This window comes from Columba livia, chromosome 22 (assembly GCF_036013475.1).
Source record: "Columba livia isolate bColLiv1 breed racing homer chromosome 22, bColLiv1.pat.W.v2, whole genome shotgun sequence".
Lineage (NCBI taxonomy): Eukaryota > Metazoa > Chordata > Aves > Columbiformes > Columbidae > Columba > Columba livia.
The window spans coordinates 921,099-934,248 of NC_088623.1; the positions used below are offsets into that span (position 1 = coordinate 921,099).

Here is a 13,150-nt window from a genome sequence, read left to right on the forward strand (position 1 = left end):
CGGGTACACCTTATGTTGCTACAGAAACATGGAACTGATGAAGAAGCTGAAATAACCTTACTAGCCCGAAAAGCGGTAACTCGATTTGATCAACAAATAAATGAGTAAAAAAAAAAGGGGGGAATTGTAATAAGTGATGGTCAAAATTGTTAATGTTGAACAAATCGAGTAGGATTCAATTGTATTATGCATATTATTGTAAGCAGTAACTGTGCTTGTGCGAGTTTGATTATGTTTTGTAGAACCTTGTAGTAGTAGTTAAAGACAATGCCATAAATAACAGGACTACCAGGTGGTGCCATAAATAACAGGACTCCCGGATGGTGCCACAGATAATAGGACTCCCAGATGGTGTTACAGATAACAAAGCGCTCGGATGTTGCAACAGATAACAAAAGTTCCAGAGGCGGAAATTCCCAGCACGTAAACGAACGCATAACGTATATAAGCACATACGAAAGGTTGATTTGGTGTGCCTGTTGGTGGAACTGAGCTTCCCCCGGTCACCCAGCGCTGTTTTGCCTAATTACCGCTTGCTAAATAAAATCGATTGATTGACTCAGAATCGATTGATTGGCTCTTATTTATAACACTATTTTCTTCCACCAGGCTCCCCCAAACAAGTTATCCCACCAGTGGCTAGTAAGTATAGAATTCCATTTCTGTACTGGTACGTGTGCAACTCGTTTTATCTCTTCTGCTATTTTCATTATGGCTTCCCCATTATCATCTATTTCCAAACAACACTCAGAAGTATTCCATTTCCCACAGAGCCCCCCCTTCAGCTAAAAGATAATCTAAGGCTACCCAGTTTTGGTACACTGTGGCTCTGGTTTGAGACAATTGTCTCGCTATGAGATTCAGTGCCTCAGCTGTCCGGTTGCTTGTTATTTCAATCACTGCTTGCAACCGAATAATTCGGCTTAGCATATATATTGGGGTACGGTATCCCCAGCTTCCATCTTGGGCCCAGGTGGCTGGATCCATACTAGTAATCCTTCTGGGCTTACACTCTCTCCTCTCCAAGGCCACTGTTCTGCCATTTGAGACCCCCCACAGATTTGCATGCCTTGGACTACTGAATGTATTAACCGAATAAAGCACGGGATCATACATGGCACAGACAGTAAACCCAGAAATGCACATACTATCATGAACCCCATTTTCTTCCACCAGGCTACAATTTTGAGACCAATATCTGTTACGTGGACCTGGCCACCAAGTGGGAGGAATAGAGGTATTTGATGAATTTGCCCGCAACACTAACTTACAAGGGGTTCGTCCAACGTATTCAGTCATTTGAGACCCCCCACATATCCAGCATGAGGTGACATTTAATTCCCGGGCTATCTTTTCCATAAGATCTATAAACAGGTTTTTCCCTGCTGTTGGTAATTGTAATCCCTTCTCTTTTTGCCTTATTTCTTCATACCAATCACTGCTTCTCGGTACCAATTTCTGTTTCTCTTGCTCTCTTTTTAATTCCTGAGTGGCACTCTTAACTAACTCCTCCTTATACTGATCTTGCACTCCCGCTCCATCTGAATAGCCCCACACACCAGCTTGTGTAAAACAGATATTCTGTTCTCCCCTGGGGCAGGAGACAGAGCCCACACCGAGTCCACCTTTCCCTGGGTTAGTTACTACCCATAACTTCTGCCCTTGGATTTCACACTTCTCCAATTTTGTTCTATCATAACATCCAGAACTAATATGAGCGTGATAATTTGGAACATATTGGGTTAGTCCTCCTATTCTCACGCGCTCGTCGCACTTGGTACAGGGATTAGCCAGGCTAAGTTGGGAACAATTAAGTCCCCGCTCCTAGCAAGAGGATCAGGTCCAGGTTTCTACACCCTCTGCCTCTCCGGCCGACCAGGTTGCAGCGGCAGCCGAGTTCATCATCTTCTCGGCAGCAAGGGTGGTGTCCCCGCCTTTCCTAGTTCTGCCGTTACCGTGGCGACTTGTTATCGTTTCCCAGCTCTTGGCCTTCACTTCCCAGGAGCAACAGGACAACACGGAATTTGATTTCTCTTTCTACACTCTATTCCTCCTAACACTGGTGGACTCCCTAAATTCCCATTCACCCCTTTAGTAAACACCTCCCACCATTCTTCACTATTCTTTTTCTGTTCTTCCAGTGGCGACTGGAATCCTCAACCGAGCTCTGGTTTCCTTATCTTCTATTTTAGACATTTATTACACAATCCTGTTGGTAAGCTCCCTGTGTGGATATGCTTATACCACAGTCCATTACAACCTAAACCTTGAATATAAAAAGGAATTACATATACAGCTTGGTTCGACACATTTAACTATTAAACCATTCTCATTTCCATTTATACTGGACATTCATATTAATAATACTGATAGTGGTTACATCACCAATCCTGTGCCATTTCAATTTCAATTCCCCCACTCCTTGAGTTACTTTCCAGGTTCTTTCTTCCATCAGTGGTCCTTTAACTCGAGAGACGTGTGTCCATCCTTTCTCTGCAGTCCGAACAGCTGTTTCTGTAGCTAATAAGACAACAAAAGGTCCTTCCCATCGTGGGGTTAGAGTTTCTTCTTTCCAGGTTTTAATTAGTACTTTATCCCCGGGTTTTATGTTATGAATTGGAAACCCTAAAGGCAAAGTCTGATTTAAAATCTCTTTCTCTCTTCCTTTAATTCCTGTGACTATAAACTTTATATGCAATTTCAATTAGCTGAGCAATAGTTACATGCCTCAGCTCCTCCCTTTTATAATTTCTTACATTAATTTTTGACCCAAATCAGTCTATCCGCAGAACAACACTAACTGCAATACAGCTAACCCAGAATTTCACATTCAAAGCACTTCCCCCACTAATTTACTCTCCTGTGTACAGATGCATCTTAAGGGGGAGCGCGGTGGTACTTTAATAATGGAACCGGTTCTCATTTTGTAATTATCTCCCCAAACAAAATTCTTTTGGTACCAACTATAAATATGCAAATTAAAATACTGAGCTCAGACACGCAAACCACACACCAAGTTCAAATATACAAAGAGATCACAATTCCGTGCATTCAAGACAATATCTCGATTTTAGCATTGCGCCCTTGAGCCGCTCACTGCTCAGCAGGTGGAGGCACCGCTGGGTCTCCTGACAAAACAGGTCAGTGCGGCTGGAGCCCCATCGGCACCCGCCCCCCCGCTGCTCCAGCAAGCTGGACTGGGCACGGCTTCTGTTAGCGTCCCATCTGGGGTGACACAGCTGTTATCCCAAACACCAGGATTCTTTACTCGGTGTGCATACGAAAGAAAAGCCAAATTTAGTACACCGAGATGAGACACAGCCTATCACAGAGTTGCGCAAGTCTGGATGCTGGAATAAAGCTGGCATGCTAGAAAGAAAAGTAACGGCTATCACACACAAAACCTTATCACCACATTCACACAGTTAAGAGCTAAATTGCTCATCATCACAAAATGTACATTTTGGGTCGATCTGTGATCTTACTGTACCATTTAAACAGATACCTACAAAGAAAAAATGTTAGTACTAAAAAGCATCTTGCAGGCTGTTCTGCAAGTTTTCTGTGATTCACTTGTTATCAGCTAATTCTCTCTCTGCTTGCTGAAGTTCAAACCATTACTCCTTCACTGCAGCTACTAAGATTTTTACCTTTACTCTTCGTTTCTCCTTATCTCTATACCATACTATAGGATCAATAGCTTCTTCGTCCTCTTGCGTCAGAGTATATAAGCTGACTTGCAAGGTATTCCGCTGGCTCTGAATTCCCAAATTTAATTTCAAAATCAAATCCCTTCCCAATAAATTATATTCTGCCGCGGGGAGCAGAAATCGTCAAGGCAGATTCTTTCTTCCACTTCAGTCTCCACATCTTTCAAAACGGGTACCCTAAAAGGCTCCCCTTTTGCCCGTATTACTGATATATAGTTTCTCTCTTTTTCTACTCCTTTGGGGAGTTTTTGAACAGTGGACTTTTCAGCCCCCGTGTCTACTAAAAATAGAACTTCTTCTTTATGGGAACCTATTAATAGTTTTGTCAAGGCCTCTGCTGATGGTTGAGTCCCCAGACGGTACAGCCCCTGACACCCCTATTCTTCTTTAAACATTTTTTTCATCCTGCTTTCGCTTACGACAGTTCCTTTGGATGTGTCTCCTCTTATTGCAGTAGTAACAAATAGGACCGGTAATTCTTTCTTGGGGAGGTGGTCCCCTCGGTGCCCTCCCTGGTCCGTTTCCCTTCCCCTCTCGGGACAGGGTCTTGTTCTTTTGACTTTCCCTTACTGCTGCCACTAGGATCTCAGCTTTTGCCTTCTGTCTTTCCTCATCCCTCCTAACATACACGTTTTGTGCTTCCCTAAGCAACTCTTCCAGTCCCCTGTCTTGACAGTCTTCCAACTTCTCCAACTTCCTCCTTATATCTCCCCATGATTTTGCTACAAATTGCATCCTGAGAAGCGCAGTCCCCTCTGGGGTGTTCGGATCAATTCTTGAGTACATCTGTAAGCTTTTTCTTAATCTCTCCAACCATTCTGTTGGAGATTCATCCCTCCCCTGCTGCTCGTTAAATGCTTAATTAATATTTTGTCCCCTGGGAACTGCTTCCCTTGTTTCTTGTGTAATTAACGTCCTCAGATCCCTCGTGTTCTGCCTTCCTTGCGGTTGCTGATGATCCCGGTGGGGGTCTGTATTTGGCTACTTTTGATCCGAGGGGGTCCGGCCTGATTTTACCTTTCCCAAATTCTCATTCCAGACTGCCTAATCATTCCCTTTTCCTCAGCGGTGAACAGGATTCCTAAAATAGACTGTATTTCTTCCCAGGTCTAAGTGTTGGGACCTAAGAATTGATCCAGCTTTTCGGCTACTCCGAAAGGATCATCTAACGTGGTCCCCATTTCCTTTTTGAAATTCCTTACATCTGAGGTATTTAAGGGAATGGCCAAAGCTCCCATAGGCTTGGTAACTGCAGGGGTGGGTAGAGGGAGCAAAATGAGCTGATAGGGGCTGGAGGGTCATGCAGAATGAGTCACACTCTGCCTGGAGGCCTGTAACCAGTGGGCACTGCAGAGGTTTGCGTCCCGACTGTCTCAGCCTCGGAGGTGGGGAATGCTCCCTGCTGGGGTGGCTGTGCCCGGCCACCCACAGGGGTCAAGGTGGTGCAGACCCTGCTTGAAGACATTCCTGTAGCCCAAACACATCAGGATCAGTGCAGAACTTGCCTTTCAAAATCAAGCTCTTTATTCAATTTGCCTCTTTACTTTGACATGTTTTCACGTTGACTGCCCTCCTGGAATCTCACAGAAGATCTGAAGACAAAAGGAAAATTCTGCCCAGACTTGGCTCCTTAGGGTGTTTTGCATTTCAACGAGCCCTGTGGTGCCAGCTCCTGAACTGCAGATCCTTAAAGATGGAACACGCCTCTAGAGAAGTAAAAGTCAGCAGCAAACCTCCAGGTTTCTGAGGGTGTTACAGGCCCTGCTCAAGTCCGTCACTGAGGAGACCACGCAGGGAATGAGCGGACAAGGTTCCTGTCCTGGGCACTGGTGAAGCAGGAAGTCAGAGACACTTGTTCCAAGGGGAAATTCCAATGTGGAGGTCACTGTGAAAGCCCTTGACGTGCTTCACCAAGCAGGGTGACAAAGCGCAGACCCCCAGCCCCTGGGGGCGGGTATCCTTTCCCTTTTGGGATGTTCTGGGCCCTTCCGGGGGGCAATGTGATGTGGGAGTGTGTGATTCCATGTCCAAGTCATCAGTAGGACCCCTGCTGGGCTCTGGGGGGGGTAGATGAGGAAGCAACAAGCCCTTGGAGTTGTAAGGACTTGCTGTGCTCTCGTGGAACTCGGTGCAAGGGACAGAGGCCACAGTCAAGAGGACAAGGGTCTCAGTTCTGCTGAGGCATCAAACCCTGTTAAGGCCATTGGCCATCCCTCCACAGCTACACTGTTTGGGAATGCAGCGCACGATTGGCGAGGAGGTTAGTTAAATGTAAATATGGTCAAGTGGCTTGCACCTGTCTGTAGAAAAAGCACATACATCACACTAACTGTTCTACTGACCCTGTGTGCTTGATGAGCAGAACCTCTGTGTTAGATAACACAGGCCTGTGAGAAACTCTGGGCACCTCATCACTGTGTCTGAGATTCCTGCTTTGTTGTGAGAAAGAGCGGGAGGCTGCGCCTGCCTGAAGCCGTGAAATACAGGCGAGCTCAGCAGGCCCAGTGACCTTCCAGCAGGGTGAACTGACCAGCGCCTGCGTCCCCGCTGCTGTCACCTCTGCTGGGAGCTCAGGTGCGGCTTCGGAGATCCCCCAGAAGAGAGGGAACTACAATAAAACTTGCTCCTTGCAATGCATTCATGGCCTCTGGCTCTTCTTGAGATGTGCCTGCGTATGTGTACACATACACTGCTTGCTTCCAACACCAAGCTGTGCTTCTAAGAGGATTTTCCAATGCCTGTGAGTTCCCCACAATCCATTTGTTTTCTCCCAAAGCCTTCCTCATGCTCATTTAATTCCCAGGATTTCACAGTATCACAGTATCCCAGTATGTTTGGGATTGGAAGGGACCTCAAAAGATCACCTAGTCCAATCCCCCCATGGAGCAGGAACGCCCAGGTGAGGTCGCACAGGAACATGTCCAGGCGGGTTTTGAATGTCTGCAGAGAAGGAGACTCCACAACCTCCCTGGGCAGCCTGTTCAGTGCTCTGTCACCCTCACTGAGAAGATTCTTCTCAAATTTAAGCGCAACCTCTTGTGTTCCAGCTTGATCCCACTACCCCTTGTCCTATCATTGTTTGCCACCGAGAAGAGCCTGGCTCCATCCTCATGGCACTCACCCTTTATATATTTATAAACATTAATAAGGCCACCCCTCAGTCTCCTCTTCTCCAAACTAAAGAGCCCCAGCTCCCTCAGCCTTTCTTCGTAAGGGAGGTGCTCCACTCCCTTAATCATCTTCGTTGCCCTATGCTGGACCCTCTCCAGCAGTTCCCTGTCCTGCTGGAACTGAGGGGCCCAGAACTGGACACAATATTCCAGATGTGGTCTCACCAGGGCGGAGTAGAGGGGAAGGAGGACCTCTCTCGATCTACTAACCACCCCCCTTCTAATACACCCCAGGATGCCATTGGCCTTCCTGGCCACAAGGGCACAGTGCTGGCTCATGGTCATCCTGCTGTCCACCAGGACCCCCAGGTCCCTTTCCCCTACACTGCTCTCTAATATGTAATTTCCCAGCCTATACTGGAACCTGGGGTTGTTCCTGCCCAGATGCAGGACTCTACACTTGCCCTTGTTAAATTTCATCAGGTTATTCCCCGCCCAACTCTCCAGCCTGTCCAGGTCCCGCTGGATGGCAGCACAGCCTTCTGGCGTGTCAGCCACTCCTCCCATGCTATTTCCATGCTATAGAGATGCTATAATTCAGTTCCACATCCTAGCACTTAAAAGCACATCCTCCTTCTTTGCTGCCTCAAAACCAAAACCTATTTCACTTCAGCATGAGACCCTCCGATATTTCATTTCTGCTTCCTGCCTTTAACACACTCACTGCTACACTTACACTGCTCTCTCCCTGCGTGCCCACGTGTCTCACAAACCCTTCCTCTTCCCCTGCAGTGGTGGGACTTCACCCCAGGAGGTGAGTGCATCCTCCAGGCTCATGGATGTTTCCTGAGGCCACCCAAGTGCAGGGAGTGAAGGAAGGGAAGTGCAAGGTCAGCTCATGTGGATGACTGAGTGCAGCCACCCCAGCAATGGACAATCCCCATCTGCCAGGCTGAGGCCTGCGCACAACATGGAAACACCTGTTATCACCCTTGGCTTGCACAGGAGGTGCCTTCCTGCCTGCCATCTTCCCAGGACAATCCCCTTCCTCAACCTCCACCCACAGGCCTCAACTCTTTTCCATTGCTGGTTTCAGACGTGGTTTTGAGGCTTCACTGAAGCCATCAGCCATGCCCTTGTTTCTCACTGACATCCCCAAACATCTCTTCAGACCTACACATGGCCAAGCACTGCTGCTAAGGGTCTCTCGCTCTTCAGAGGCAGCCCTGAGTCTTTTGGATATTGCAGGTGCTCTTCCTCACTGCCTCCAGAGCTTATGGCAAGCTTTCCTGGTCATAACAGGGCCTTTTCAACCATGTCTTATGAAAACATTGCCTTTTTATGACCCTCTGTGCAGAAAAAGCAGTCACAGAAAAGCAGTAAATATGTCTAAATCGATGCCGAGTGATGTCCCAGTAAGATCCAGGTGAGCGACCCGCACGCCTGTGGCTTCCTGGCAAGGAGTCTGTCCGGAGAAGGGGACCCAGCCTCTGCCGCTCTCTGGAGAGGCACATGAGCCGTGTCCACGCAACATGGGGACAGTTAGTGTGACTTCTGCAAGACCATCCTTCATCTGAACCACTTTGGATGTGTGATTCAGGATGAGATATCATGCCTTGTTGCCATTGCCCTGACTTGCTACTACAAAAACAGGGTGCTATTTTTTTTTTCTTTTTCATAGATCCTGCCACTTTTAGACAGATCACAGAAACACCTGAGGGATTATTGATGCATTATCACCCACCAGCTTTTCATCTCAGGAAACGGGATGCCAGAGGCCAAGAGCAGGTTGTTTTGGGCACTGTCATGGGATTTGGGAAACTGAAGTGTCCTCTCTTCTCCCTCTCTCCTGGACACCTAAACAGGAATCGCACTTCTCTGGTAAAAAAGCTTAGGTGTTCCCAGGAACCTCAGGAGGCGTGGTGCAGTGATTCCTGGGTTTAAGAAGCTCATCGCATGTCTTGTCTCTTTTCCTTCAATTGTGGCTTCAATGCCCGGCTCATTTGTGGGTTCTGTACACGGATGCTGACATTTACGGATCAACCTGCTCTGAAGGAATTGACATGGTAGGCTGTTAGTTTGGGAGGGTATAGAGAGTAAAAGAGCAGAAATTTGCTTTGGGCACATGAAAAGGGAAGCCCAGGATGTGGTCAGAGCTGTTTGGGGCACCTGTAAAGCAGCCCGGAAACCGATGCGAATCACTTCTGGGGTCAGGGAGAACATGAGAGCTCTCCCTAATTTGAAAACATGAAGGAGAAGGGAGGACAGTGTCATTCAGGCTGGAAGAAACCTCAGGAGGTGTCTCAACCAACCTCCTGCTCCAAGCAGGGTCAGGTCAGATTACTCAGGGCTTTATCCAAACTTGTCTCGGTCACTCTCTGGGACAGAGCTGGTCACACTCCCTGGGAAACAGCTTCCAGTGCTTGACTAGCCCTATGCTGGAGAAGTTTCTCCTTCTGTGTAGCCCGATCCTCTCTTGATTCAGCAAAGTTCCTGTTGTCCGTGTGTCTTGTACCAAGGACATAAGCCTGACTCCGTCTTCCTGGGAACAGTGCCACGCTGCTCCATGTTTCCCCCAGGATCTTCCCTTCCCCAGGCTGGACAGGCCCAGCTCCCTCAGCCCCTCCTCACAGGCAGAGTGCTCCAGGCCCTGAACGTCTTGGGGGCCCTTTGCTCAACCCGCTCCAGCTTGCTGACATCTTTCCTCTATTGGGACCTGAAATCTGAACACAGTAACCTGCATAATCCCCTCCCTCGCTCTCCTGATGGCACAGCCCAGCATGCTCCTGTGGTAGCAGGAACAAGAATCCTTGAGAAACCCCTACGCCTAATGTAGCAAGACTAGGCCTAATGTAGCAAGACTAGGCCTAATGTGGCAAGACTAGGCCTAATGAAAGAGAAACCCAACAGGGAAACAATAGCTCTATAGAGACTGGACATGAGGCAAAGCTGGATGTCCTTGGCTTGCAAGCTGGAAAAGCTACATGACTTCTGCTGAGTAGCAGCACAAAATGACAATATGCATGCTCAAGAAATTAGGTCAAGAAGCTGATACTGGGGGGACACCAGCTGCGAAGACCACCAGAGACCCCTGATGAAGACTCTCGAATACCAAAGATGGACTTCTGGCGGAGGGCAGGGTTATGTAAATAATTTATGTTTAATGAATTAAGAAAGCAGTAGAGACAAAGGAATATGCAATAGGTATATGTAATAAATACCAAGGAGTGCAAATCACGCACACACTCAGTTAGAGGAACAATCCTCCGAGCATCCAGCACGCTGTAATGAAAGTGCTGCTTGTTAACACTTTCAAAACAGTGTTAAAGAGCCTTTTTGCCAACTTTTCGGTATGACCAGGCCTCCGTTGCTGCCAGGGAACACACGGCCTCCTGCCCAGCTCCCGGCCCACCCAGACCTTTCCCCCGCAGGGCAAACAGTGGTGTTCGTCGTTGCTGCGTTACCTGAGGTTCATGCCAAGACGTGCTCTCCTGCTTCTTGAGGAAGGAAAAGACCTGGAGACCTTTTTACTAAAGACTCAGGCAAAGCAGCATTGAGTCCCTCAGCCTCACCTGTGTCTGCTCTTATTAAATACCCTCCTCCATTTTCCTTGTTCAGCCGTTATCACTAGCACAGCAATCACAACTCTTCTGGGCACTCACCCACAGCCCCAGCCCCTCTGAACGGCACAGCAGCTGCTGGGGGCAGAGTGTTCAGCCCCACATCACCCCAAGGCACAAGGAAACCATAAGGGCATGCGGAAGCCAGCCATGGAGGAGGAGACAGAGGCCTCTGTCTTCCTTCGTCCTTGCTTTTGTCTTCAAGAGCTCTTTATTGCCCAGTGCCAGGAGCCCCACGGTGCAGGTCTCTCTCCCCAGCACAAGGTTCCTGACCTTTGGGCTCCTCAGCTGCTCCTGCTGCCCCTGTTAGAAAGCAGGCTGCCCTGAGCTGGTTCATGCAGAATTAGGTTTCTCTTTGGCATTTATTTCTCTGGAAGTACAGAGTCGCTACTTTGCTCTTCTCCAGGGATGCCCCTAACCCCAGAGATCCTTGTCACAGGGGACACTGTCCATGCTGCCCTGGTGCCAGCTGCTACTGCCCCCTCCCCTTGTCCCCACAGGGCCCTGGGCTGGCAGTGTAGCCAGCGGGCTAGTGGAGACCAAGCGGGCTGTGGTGCCCAAAAGCCGTGGGGAGACAGTCCCAGGCAGGTCCCTGTAGGTCATTCACCATCTGCAGGGACACTGTGAAGCCACAGGCGAAGGCTCAAACCAGGACCATTCCTAACGCATTGTCCCATGTCCTCCTTCCCTCAGCCCAGGGAGAACACAAGCATGGCCTCATGGAGACAATTTATTCAGCCTCTTCCTGACCTCAGATTTGGAAGAAGAGCCTGAACTCCAGACACTGTCATTGAGGAAATTCCCTGTTTATTACAGAGATACAATACAGGATGCCACTGTACTGTCCTGCCAGACACACATACAAAAGCCCCTGAGACAGACAGGCTGGGTTCATGTCTCTGGAGAAGAAGAGTGTATGTAGACGCTCACGGACAAACACGATTGTCATGCACAAGATTTCCAAAGCACAGAAGGTTCCTAACATGAACTGGAAATCACTTGTGAGAAGATCCGGGCAGCTTATTTGTACTGAGAGACATGTGACTGAATCACCTTCTTCAGAGAATCCTATAGCTCCTGGTTCCTCATGCTGTGGATGAGGGGGTTCACTGCTGGAGGAACCACTGAATAAAGAACTGACACCACCAGATCGAGGGACTGGGAGGAGATGGAGGGGGGCTTCAGGTAGGCAAATGCACCAGTGCTGACAAGCAGGGAGAGCACGACCATGTGAGGGAGGCAGGTGGAAAAGGCTTTGTGCCGACCCTGCTCAGAGGGGATACTCAGCACGGCCATGAAGATCTGCACATAGGACAGCACAAGGAAAACAAAACAAACAAAGAGTAAAAATGCACTGAGCACAATAAATCAAAATTTTCCGAGGTAGGAGCGTGAGCAAGAGATCTTGAGGATGTGGGGGATTTCATGGAAGAACTGGTCCACAGCCTTGCCCTTGCAGAGTGGTATTGAAAATGTATTGGCCGTGTGCAGCAGCGCATTGAGGAACCCAGTGCCCCAGGCAGCTGCTGCCATGTGGACACAAGCTCTGCTGCCCAGGAGGGTCCCGTAGTGCGGGGGTTTGCAGATGGCAACGTAGCGGTCATAGGCCATGATGGTGAGGATAGAATACTCTGCTGTGATGAAGAAGAGAAACAGAAAGAGCTGTGCAGCACATCCTTCATATGAGATGGCCCTGGTGTCCCACAGGGAATTGACCGTGACTTTTGGGACAGTAGTGGAGATGCAGCCCAGGTCGAGGAGGGAGATGTTGAGGAGGAAGAAGTACATGGGGGTGTGGAGCTGGTGGTCGAAGGGGATGGGTCACCTGCATCCATGTGCAGGCACTTGAAAGACAAGAAAGGGATTGCTGGACCAGAATGGGCAGGGGAAGTCAGGCAAGTTGTGCACGTGGAATTTTGCAAGTCCTTCACACATGATGTCCTCTGGTGTCCTTCTAGCCAGACTGGCACTCTCTGCGCTGAAGAAGTGGACACTAGGTGGGAATTTGGTGGAACGATCAAGCTCCGATGTCATCAGTGTCCTCTGTGCAGCCAGTTACTAGTGACATCCCTCATGGACCAGCACTTGGGCCAGCACTGCTGAACATCTTTATCCTCCCCCTGTATGATGTGACGCAGTGCACTTTCAGCTCCTTTGTGGATGACGCGGTGCTGGGCGAAGGCCTTGAACAGCCTCACCTGGTTCACTCTGCCTTGAGCAGGAGAGTGAGACAAGATGATGTTCAGGGCTCTCTGCAAACCTGAGTTACTCTGTGATTCAAAGAGTTTTTCCCTTGGAGAGGTTTTTGAAGAGAGAATAGATGGAGGAAGAGAACAAAAATAAGACAGAGAAGGACATAGGAAAGGTGTCAACATAAATAAAGCAGTTCCTGTGAAGAATGTTTCTCCACTCAGATCAGGAGGATGAAATATATTTGATCAGTTTGATAAAACAAGTACGCTTGCGTCAGGTCACGCCCTGGGCTGTAAGGAGGGCGATGGATGGGGATGGTGTTATGCGGTAATTTGTGTCTCAGAAACTCATAATCCAGGAAAAAGCCTGTGGCTGTGAAGGGGACCATGGGGTCAGTTCTGACTCTGGAGGTGACAGACCAGCAGCAGGGACATGGCTGGGAAAGAACCTCTGCACTAGGATAGGCCCTGCCCACGAAGAGGACTTGGAGATGGGTTGTCATGTCCATTCTGCCTGA

General features: G+C 48.7%; 1 pseudogene; it reads right to left on the reverse strand.

Annotated features, from left to right (window-relative positions):
• Positions 1-11,491: 11,491 nt before the first annotated feature.
• LOC135576003 (olfactory receptor 14J1-like) lies at positions 11,492-12,228 on the reverse strand (annotated as a pseudogene).
• Positions 12,229-13,150: the final 922 nt, after the last annotated feature.